This window comes from Phaseolus vulgaris, chromosome 7 (assembly GCF_051622355.1).
Source record: "Phaseolus vulgaris cultivar YP4 chromosome 7, ASM5162235v1, whole genome shotgun sequence".
In the NCBI taxonomy this organism is placed as follows: Eukaryota; Viridiplantae; Streptophyta; class Magnoliopsida; order Fabales; family Fabaceae; genus Phaseolus; species Phaseolus vulgaris.
Genome location: NC_143504.1, coordinates 5,055,684 through 5,067,623, shown reverse-complemented (window position 1 = coordinate 5,067,623; position 11,940 = coordinate 5,055,684). Strand labels below are relative to the sequence as shown.

The 11,940-nt window shown below is 33.8% G+C and overlaps 1 long non-coding RNA gene across 1 annotated transcript; it reads right to left on the bottom strand.

The window, feature by feature from the left end:
- Nucleotides 1-405: 405 nt before the first annotated feature.
- LOC150025748 (uncharacterized) lies at nt 406-1,689 on the bottom strand. The gene is made up of 3 exons (XR_016522901.1): nt 1,581-1,689; nt 1,355-1,429; nt 406-576 (listed from the first exon to the last, which is right to left on the bottom strand). It is a non-coding gene; the product is annotated as an uncharacterized LOC150025748 (long non-coding RNA).
- Nucleotides 1,690-11,940: the final 10,251 nt, after the last annotated feature.

Below are 11,940 nucleotides of genomic sequence, written 5' to 3'. Positions count from 1 at the left end.
ATATTTTAGTATGTTAAATATATATATATATATATATATATATATAAATTATCTTTAATTTTAATTCATAAACAATGTAAAACTGTATTAATGATATCAGAATATATCATCATTTATGTAAAATGTTTTTTTTTATCAACAAAAAATAAATAAAATAAAATGAGACACTTCAGAGTGTCTCAACCCTTATACAAAACCCCAAAAACAAGTTTTCTAGCACCCTACCAACTAAGGATCCAACAAACATTGCACTACAGATCAAGATATACAAGATATAGAAACTCAACAAGTACAGTTACATCAACCCACCAAAGAGATCACACTCTTAAACAAGGACATACATCTAATCATCTAAATGAGGTCTTTGCCATCAGGCTGGAGTACCATAGCTGTAAAACCCCATAATTTACTTATAATTATTACAATACCGGTTCTACATAATTCTATACAAGCTTACAGTTTTTCAAAATATTCCTAATACATGATTAGGATTTATAGAAATACAAATATTTACATATCCACAGCTCAAAATAAAACTCTGTAACCTCTAAGGTTCTCCTGCACCTGTATGGTCATCTGCTCGTGTACATAGTACAGTCATTGCAGTTCAAACACAACAAGAAAAGCAAGGGTAAGCTAGTGAAAATAGAATTTTATAATATACACAATTAAATCAAAAGAGAAAACCAAATTACATGATCAATTTCTCAAATTATTCAACTTTCTTCAAATCTTAACATTAAAACAATCACATAGATCTCACATGGATCTACACATCCAAGATATTCAACAAACAACGTCTTCCGGAAGACCCGTATTAAGTAAGTCCTACCAGAGACTAACACCTGATCCAAAGATTACCAGCGAATCCAACAGAAAGGATCAGGGTAAGTTCAATACAACCCAAGCCGTGCATCTCATATGTCACGGTGTGCATGAACTCCCCCATCAGCTTCTCACCACCTGATATCTTAGTCTATGTGACTTAGATCATCAGTGAAACTCGGAGATCTCTGTTACCACATAGGCATCAATACTTAATACACAGCCAACATCAGTCCATACATTATCCCAAATGTATGAATTCAATTCCATACCATTCCGTCAATACAATATCATTCCAAACACGATCCACAACATTCAAAAACGTAATTAAAATAAAAAAACAATACTTAAATACTAAACCATCAAAATATAATATTTTTACAAATTTAAATAACATATAAACAAACAACCCAATATATATAACACACAACATGCCTGCAAGAAAAATTGAATATTGGGACCACGTCCCTTCCGCATTCAGATCTTCTATCCTAGGGTGCTATTAAAAATTAAATTTAGCTTCCCTTACCTCAATTGCTTGCTTTCCAAGCAACTTTTAGAATTTTATTCCCCGCCGTTTGGATAAGCTTCAAGATTTACGGGCCTAATGCAAATTATCCAAACAGAACAAAATTTCAGTATATAATATAATAAGTTGAGAGGATTAAACTTCTCAACTGACCCCACCAAGATTGATGACTAAATCCTAAGGAAAAACAGAGAACAAAGGATATTTAGAGTAAAAATGAACTTACTCTGTTTGAAAATCTGATCGGGTAGAAATGTTCCTTAACTCCTCTGCTACAGCGTGGTATGATCAGATTCTAAAATAGATGAAGTTTGGGAGAGAAATTAAGAGAGAGAGAGAAGAGAATTGGAGAGAGAGAGAGAGAGAGAGAGAGAGAGAGAAGAGAAAATGGCATGGGGGGAGGGGGTCTGTAGCTTTTTCTAAAAAAAAGCGCTGTTACATTATCTCCAACTACAAAAATTTTCGTCCTCGAAAATGAACTTACCAAGAAAGAGATTAGGGTATGATTCTCGTATCACTTCTTCAATTTCCCAAGTGGAATCTCCAGAGGTGAGATCCCACAATACTTTCACCATGGGAATACTCCTTCCACGAAGTTGTTTCACTTGTGAATCTAAAATTCTGATTGGCTTCACTTCAAACGACAAATTTTCTTTGACCTGGATGGAATCAGACTCTAGAATGTGGCTAGGATCAGGTACATACTTTCTTAGCTGGGATACATGGAAAATATTGTGAATGTTAGCTAAAGAAGGAGGCAAAGCAATTTCATAAGCCACAGGGCCTATTCTCCTGAGAATTTGATAAGGTCCTATGAACTTAGGAGTCAATTTCTTGGATTTGAGTGCTCTTCCTACACCAGTGAACGGTGTAACTCTCAAAAAGACATGCTCACCCGCAGAGAATTCTAAAGGTCTTCTTCTTTGATCTGCATAAGATTTTTGCCTGCTGAGAGATGTTTTCAATCTTTCCTGAATCATTTTGACTTTCTCATTGGTTTGTTGTATTAATTCTGGTCCAATTAACACACTCTCACCATCCTGAAACCAGCACAGAGGTGTCCTACACTTTCTTCCGTACAATGCCTCGAAAGGAGCCATTCCTATGCTAGCTTGGTAACTGTTATTGTAAGTGAACTCTACCAATGGTAGAATTTCATCCCAACTGCCCAAATGATCTAACACACAAGTCCTAAGCAAATCTTCTAAGGACTGGATAGTTCTCTCTGATTGTCCATCAGTTTGAGGATGGTATGCTAAACTAAGTCTGAGTTTAGTCCCCAAAGCTTCTTGAAGTGTTTGCCAGAATCTGGAGGTGAATCTAGGATCTCTATCTGAAACTATGCTGGAGGGTACACCATGCAATCTGACTATTTCATCTATGTAAATCTGGGCCAACTTCCGCATAGAGATTCTCAAGTCTATAGGTAGGAAGTGTGCCGTCTTTGTTAGCCTGTCCACTATGACCCAAACAGAGTCATGCTTCCGCAAAGTACGTGGTAAGTGGGTAACAAAATCCATTGAGATACTGTCCCACTTCCACACTGGAATGTCTAACTGAGTTAACATGCCTCCAGGTCGTTGATGTTCAATCTTTGATTTCTAACAAGTCAAACAACCAGCTACAAACTTAGCTACATCATTCTTCATGCCATGCCACCAATAAGACTTCTTGAGATCTTGATACATCTTGGTCATTCCTGGATGTAAACTGAGTTTGCTTTTATGACCTTCAGATAACACTGTTTGCTTTAGTTCATTATCCTCTGGTATACATATTCTATTTTTGAATCTCAAAATACCATCCACTCCTAAAGAGAAGTCTTTAGCTTTGTCAGTATTTAATAAGCCCATGAAGTTCTTCAATTTTGAATCTTCCAACTGCTTCTCCTTCACCTTCTCCAGAAATTCATTAGTTATAACAAGTGTATTACAACTAATGCAATTTGAAGACATGGAAACCTTCAAATTCATACTCCTGAAATCTTCAATCAATGCTAACTCTCTAATCATAAGCGAAGACATTTGTATCTTTTTACGACTCAACGCATCTGCAACAACATTTGCCTTCCCAGGATGGTATATTAGCTGGAAATCATAGTCTTTTAAAAATTCAATCCATCTCCTCTGCCTCATATTTAACTCCTTCTGATCAAACAAATACTTCAAGCTTTTATGATCACTGAACACATTAAAACTAACTCCGTAAAGAAAATGTCTCCATATTTTTAAAGCAAAGACAACTGCTGCCAATTCTAAATCATGAGTTGGATAATTTCTTTCATGCACCTTTAACTGACGAGAAGCGTAGGCAACAACTTTCTTATTCTGCATTAGAACACAACCCAATCCCTGATAGGAAGCATCACAGAAAACTTCAAAAGACTGATTGGTATCAAGGATTGTCAATATAGGAGCATTAGTCAACCTTCTTTTCAACTCTTCAAAGCTTTTCTCACATTGTTCAGTCCATGCAAAAGGATGATCCTTTCTAGTCAATTGGGTCAAAGGAGCCACTATTTTAGAAAAACCTTTTATAAATCTCCTATAATATCCTGCTAACCCGACAAAGCTTCTAATTTCAGTAACTTTTTTAGGACGTTCCCACTGAAGTACAACCTCCACTTTAGAAGGATCTACTGATATTCCCTGTGCAGAGATGACATGTCCTAAAAATTGTATTTCTGACATCCAGAAGTCACATTTTGAAAGTTTAGCATATAACTGTTTTTCTCTCAAAATGTCCAGGACGATTCTAAGATGTTCTGCATGTTCTTCCCTTGTACGAGAATAGATCAAGATATCATCTATGAACACTACCACAAACTTATCAAGAAAATGTCTGAATATCCGATTCATATAATCCATGAAAATAGCGGGAGCATTAGTCACCCCAAATGGCATAACCAGAAATTCATAGTGACCATACCTTGATCTAAAAGCAGTCTTCTGAACATCTTCCGCTTTCACTGAAATTTGGTGATAACCTGAGCGCAAATCTATCTTAGAAAAGACAACTGCCCCATGCAACTGATCCATCAAGTCATCAATTCTAGGAAGAGGATATTTATTCTTTATTGTTAACTTGTTTAATTGCCTGTAATCTATGCATAGACGTGACGAACCATCTTTCTTCTTCACTAATAGCACTGGAGCTCCCCATGGAGAAACACTAGGTCGAATGAATTGCTTCTCCAATAAGTCTTCTAGTTGTTTCTTCAATTCAGCTAACTCCGCTGGTGCCATCCGATATGGAGAAATTGACACAGGGCCTGCTCCGGGAATCAAGTCTATTGCAAACTCTATCTCTCTTTTAGGTGGAAGTCCAGGAATCTCATCAGGAAATACATCCATAAACTCCTGAACTACAAACATATCTTTTTGTACTTTATCAGTAACTATAGAACAAGCCAAGAGCATAAAACATTCTGCACCTTCTTGTATCTCTCTCTCAAACTGATGAGCTGAGATAACCTGCATTCCTTCTAATTTAGGGAAAATTAACTTCTTCCGACCACAATCTATAAGGATATGATTAGCAGACAACCAATCCATTCCCAATATAACCTCCAAATCTTTTAGAGGTATACAAATCATGTTGATCTTGTATCTCTGCCCATCTATAATTACTGGACACTCAGCACACATGGAAGAAGTTACTATAATACCTTCTGTTGGTGTAGATACCACCAACTCAAATTCTAATTCTCGGACTGGCAACTTAAGTTTCTTAGCACAATCAAAAGATATAAAAGAATGGGTTGCCCCAGAATCAAACAATACAGATAATTGTGTTCCAAGGATAGAACAAATACCTCTAACAAGGCTATCAGACTGTGAAGCTTCAGCTCCACTAATAGCAAAAACTCTGCCAGCAGCTTTGGGTTTTTGATTACTATTTTGTCGTACTTGCTGCACTCCGCCAGAATTTGGAGCTCCCAATTGGACACGACAGTCTTTTGTTGCATGACCATACCTGTGACATCTATCACATGTCACATTTGACACTGGATGAGGGCAAAATCTAACAACATGTGGCCCACCGCATCTAAAACATCTGAAACTAGGTGGTGATTGAGAACTGGGTCTTCCACTGCTATAAGATTGAGGTTTGAAATAAGGTTTCTTTCTATCTTCATATTTAGGCATGCTTTTAGAAGGTCCTCCCACTTGAGGCTTAGCAAGTCTGCTACTATTTTTCAAACTCTCCACTACTTTTGCTTTCTCCACTAGAGCAGGGAAATCTCTAATGGACATAGGAATCACCACTTCTTTAAGTTCTTGCTTCAATCCAAACTCAAATTTTCTACATCTCCAAGCCTCGGTCATGGTCTGGGTGTAGAATCTAGCTAGGTGTTTGAACCTAGTAGCATATTCAGTGACTGAAAGATTTCCTTGTTCCAGCTGCATGAATTCAATTTCTTTTGCATACCTGACACTATCAGGAAAATACTCCTCCAGGAATCTTACTTTGAAGTTCTCCCAAGTAGCATCTTTTCCTTTGTCTTCCATCATTTGCTTCATGCCTATCCATCAAAACTCAGCTTCTTCAATAAGCATATAGATGACATAAGATAACTTTCTCTCTTCAGGGCATTGAGTAGCTTCAAAGATTCTTTCTATGTCTCTCACCCACTGGTCTGCTCCATCTGGATTTACCTTGCCATTAAATCTGGGTGGATTATGTCTTAGAAAATCCTCCAGACTAAAGGTATGGGGTTGTTGATGAAGCTGAGATGCTTCTGCTGCTAATCTAGTTGTTTCTAATTGATGAAGGGCGGTCTGATGCTGTTGTGCCATAGTAGCACTCTGTTGTTGCAAGGCTGTTGCCATCATCTCTATTGCCCGAGCTAAGTTGGGCATATCTACTGGTGGAGGAGGAGTAGGTGGTCTACGTGCCATCTACTAAGCACATAAAGAATTGGATTAGAAACTACTAAAATTTTCAGCTACATCTTAAGACAAATTAACTTAAAATAAATAATCACACAAAATAGATACAAAATCAATCAAGACTTATCTCTAAAATGTATTCTAGCTACTTAGAATTAAGATAGAAAATAATCTTGATCTAGTCATGAGTGTGCACCATCACCACTCTATCAAGATTCTTTTCACTCTTAATACTTTCATCTTTATTCATAACAATTAACTTGACTCGAACACAAACAAGATTTCAAGAAAAACAACTTTGTCAAACATCTCATTAGAAACTTTTAACTAAGTCTTGAGGCTAAACTTAAACAAAAATCTACACGCAAGAGAAACGAAATAAACCCACTACCCTCAGGTTATCCTAAGGATGAACCGCTCTGATACCATTAAATGTAACACCCCATAATTTACTTATAATTATTACAATACCGGTTCTACATAATTCTATACAAACTTACAGTTTTTCAAAATATTCCTAATACATGATTAGGATTTATAGAAATACAAATATTTACATATCCACAGCTCAAAATAAAACTCTGTAACCTCTAAGGTTCTCCTGCACCTGTATGGTCATCTGCTCGTGTACATAGTACAGTCATTGCAGTTCAAACACAACAAGAAAAGCAAGGGTAAGCTAGTGAAAATAGAATTTTATAATATACACAATTAAATCAAAAGAGAAAACCAAATTACATGATCAATTTCTCAAATTATTCAACTTTCTTCAAATCTCAACATTAAAACAATCACATAGATCTCACATGGATCTACACATCCAAGATATTCAACAAACAACATCTTCCGGAAGACCCGTATTAAGTAAGTCCTACCAGAGACTAACACCTGATCCAAAGATTACCAGCGAATCCAACAGAAAGGATCAGGGTAAGTTCAATACAACCCAAGCCGTGCATCTCATATGTCACGGTGTGCATGAACTCCCCCATCAGCTTCTCACCACCTGATATCTTAGTCTATGTGACTTAGATCATCAGTGAAACTCGGAGATCTCTGTTACCACATAGGCATCAATACTTAATACACAGCCAACATCAGTCCATACATTATCCCAAATGTATGAATTCAATTCCATACCATTCCGTCAATACAATATCATTCCAAACACGATCCACAACATTCAAAAACGTAATTAAAATAAAAAAACAATACTTAAATATTAAACCATCAAAATATAATATTTTTACAAATTTAAATAACATATAAACAAACAACCCAATATATATAACACACAACATGCCTGCAAGAAAAATTGAATATTGGGACCACGTCCCTTCCGCATTCAGATCTTCTATCCTAGGGTGCTATTAAAAATTAAATTTAGCTTCCCTTACCTCAATTGCTTGCTTTCCAAGCAACTTTTAGAATTTTATTCCTCGCCGTTTGGATAAGCTTTAAGATTTACGAGCCTAATGCAAATTATCCAAACAGAACAAAATTTCAGTATATAATATAATAAGTTGAGAGGATTAAACTTCTCAACTGACCCCACCAAGATTGATGACTAAATCCTAAGGAAAAACAGAGAACAAAGGATATTTAGAGTAAAAATGAACTTACTCTGTTTGAAAATCTGATCGGGTAGAAATGTTCCTTAACTCCTCTGCTACAACGTGGTATGATCAGATTCTAAAATAGATGAAGTTTGGGAGAGAAATTAAGAGAGAGAGAGAGAGAAGAGAATTGGAGAGAGAGAGAGAGAGAAAAGAGAAAATGGCATGGGGGGAGGGGGTCTGTAGCTTTTTCTAAAAAAAAGCGCTGTTACAATAACCAAAAGCCAAACTCGACAAACCAATACAAGACTCAACATCCAACAACTAAGTCATACACATATCTGTTTGCTATACCTCAAACACATAAAGAGTCTAACACCAAACCGATAAGCATACATAAAAAACACTTCCTTTACTGCAGTCCAGAACAGCAACCTCAGTCCGACCCTGCCAAAAAGAGGTGACCAAGACAACTTGCACAAACACACAATACCTTCCAAACCTGGATAAGACTACACAAGAAACACTAAATATTAATCTTTCAAATACCTCATACAACATTGAGGTTCCAAGCACCAGTCTGAGTAGGAAAAATTGACCACACTTTCCTTTGTCGTGATCCAAGACCAAGTCTTCCTTTGTGTCAAGGAGAAAACCTCCACTAGGTCTACGCTCCCGTTCTAAAAACCTATTCCTATGGTTCCAAATTTCACTTACTATGCCTACCCAAATACCCCCACAACACTTACCAATAACATGTTTCAGACCTATAGGTTTAAACATCTTAAAGTGCAATTGAGCATCACCATGTAGGACCGAAGAATACCCCAACCACTTGAGGCACATTCCCCAAATTCTCCAAGAGACCCTACACTCAAAAAATAAATGTTTTATCGTCTCTTCCTCCACACCACATAACACCACATAAGGGACATCGAGCACGTACCATAGGTATGCCACGTCTCAAGAGATTGTCCTTAGTAGCTATCACATTACATATTGTTAATATATTTAATTTTCTATTTTGAACTATTGGGCTTTGTTTGTTTGGCCCAACTTTCATTTTCTGTTTCAGCTAGGTCTTAATCTTTTTCTTATATATACATCATGTATTTTACTCTCTAATATACAAGTGAATAAAAGTTTCTTTTATATTTATTTTTCTCTACAATTAGGGTTCATCAAAACCTCTCTTTCTTCATTACGATTACGTGCGATTAGGTACGCTACATTAAAGCATCACATCAGACAAGGAATATTCATCTTCATTTACTATAATACATAACACCCTCCAAACCGTAACTTGTGACGATGGTAAAATCTTTAACTTCCAAAACTCCACAAATGGGTCCCCAACCACTGTAGACTCCTCCCCTAAGAGAATATTATAGGCAACCTTCACAGAAAATTTCGTACAACCTGTAATCCTCCAAACCCATTTATCAATCGTATTTTCACCTTTTCTCGTTAACCTCTTGTTCTCCGATTCTTGCAATAAAAGATCCGTTAGAATAGATTTTCACACAAAAAGATTTCTTCTTCAGTTCAACTTCCACTTCCACGACCCCTCAAGACTTACGAATAAAAAACCATGATTAGAATTACAAGGATAAATATGATCAATCAGTCTTTTAATAGAGATTGTAAAACCTATATTTTGTACCTAGGTGCACATGATCAATCGATTGCAACATTGGATGACGAATTCGCAACTATATAATAAGGACAAACGGATAAAGTGACATATAATGTGTTCCACTTATTTTTTTCGAGCCCACTTTTCTATCCCCAAAATATTTTGCATTGCAACGTAACATCTTATAACATTTATTGGTTCTAATATTATTTTGTGATTACAAAAGTAGTGTTTCTCATCTTTGTAATACAACTCATTTTTTCACTGTAAGCTTATGTTTCAAATTTAGATATAATATTATAAGAGAACAAATATATAGACGTGCGACATGAAGGAGACAATTTCAAAATATCACAATTCTTCTATATTGTCCTTAAGTATGTTGTTTGCGATTATTGACATATTTTATAATACAGTGAACCTTTTATTTTTACCTTTAGTTTGGTTAGGAAGAAAAATATGCGAAAAAAAATAAGTAGAGAAATAATGAAAAAAATATATTACTTTTTAGTATGGATGATAAATAAAGGTATCTTCGATGTTATTATTCGTTTTTTTTTTTTGATAGAAGAAAACAACATTAATTAGGTATGACTATTAGTAATATTTACTTTTTTTAATTTGAAAATGAAAGTAATATATATTATTCTCATCACTTTTCTAGTACTTGTTTTCGTTTTTAAACTTTTTATTTTTTTGCTATAAAATTTTTTTATTTTATTTTTCTTGATTATTAAATTTATTTAAAATTTACAAGGTTCACTATTTTATCACAATATTAACATGGCATTGACTACACTATTTCTGAGTTCAGTAAAAATAATTGAATAGACTAATTTATTTTCTATTCATGTATTTGTTTTTCTTTTTTCATATTCTTCCTTTTCAATCTAAATCCTAAAATGTTATATTGTAAAAATAAACGTAAGAAGTTAAAACATGGAGTACTTAATTCTGAAACTTCATCGTTAAGATTTCTTTGCAGGAGTTATGCATCAATTATAATGTAGATGTTAACATAGAATAATTTTAGACAAAAGTTCAAATACCTCAAACATATTTTTTTCTATTTTTAAATAGTTAAAAAAAAAATGCATATGTGAGGTGTAACACACAGGCGTGATATGATTGGTAAACGCCAATTTCTTAATTTGTCCCTATTTATATATCTGACGCGGCGAATCGAAATGAATTATTATTCCGTAACTTAAATGGTTAACCACAACTCACTCAATTAAAGACTTTATTTATTTATTTACTAGTTTTGGAACTTAGATTTACATTTATAACCCTTTTAAGGGTTTCGCATAATCTTGATTAAATATTATCGTGTAGTTGTTGTGTTTTGCACTAATGAAAGTTCAGATATAAGTGACCTTTCAACTAGTTTGTTAAATTTTTTTCTCTTACACGTGTCTATTTGTTACGCAATTTTTCATTTCAAATTATTAAAATTTTAATAAACTGTGTAGAAATAAATACAAATTATATATTCAAAAGTTGAATTTTGTTAGCATAGTGATCTTATGTATTTTTTTCAGAATGGTATAAATAATTGATTCATTACAATAACTACTTATGTATTTGATTTTTAGTATAATAAGAAAAAAAAATTAATCTTAGTATTACAATTTTAACTTTGTTTGAACTCTATTAAAGATTGAAGTAATTGAATTTAATAATTGTCAGATGTATTTATTAAAGATAGAAAATTAATGTTAATCTTTAATAATCTTAAAATAATCACTAAAGATTTTGTATGATAGTGTTAAAGATTTTGTATGATCAGACTATTAAACAATTTGATGAAAGAGAAAAAAAAATCGTTTAAGATAAACTATCTAGTAGTAATGTTACAGATTCTTTATAGTACATACATCGGATAGGTACAGATACTTTATAGTATATACATTCTTTATAGAAGAAACAAATATAAAACCAACATCTTAGAACACGTTATTTCCAAAGTGTTATTGGAGTATTTTATGGAATAATTTTTTAAAAAGTTGGAAATAGATTACTAAATTTGCTGATATGAGTTGTAACGCAAAGCTGTGACACGATTGGTAAGATACTGTGAAGTTACCATCTTGTCACGACTTCTCTATCCGATGCATGTCGTATTGGAGTCGATTATGATTCCATGTTCTTTAATAGTAAAATAATATTAACTTTTTATTATTAATGTCAGAGGAAAAATGAAAATATTTTTTTTTAGTTTCTTAAATAATATTTTTATTCTAAAAATTGTTTACGATTAAGGAAAAGCGTAATGTGTTACATTCATTTTTGCTTTAGTTTCTTAAAAATAAATTATTTTTATGATATAAAAAGAAAAATAAAAACAAAAAATAATATAATAAAATGCTACTTATTCGAGTAACTTCTTAGAGATTTACTTTTTCTATTTCATTTTTACGCCTTTCTTCCTATATTTTTTTTTCAGATAACATTATTTTTATTTTTATTTTTTCATCTAGTATTTTTTCATTTTTATTTTCT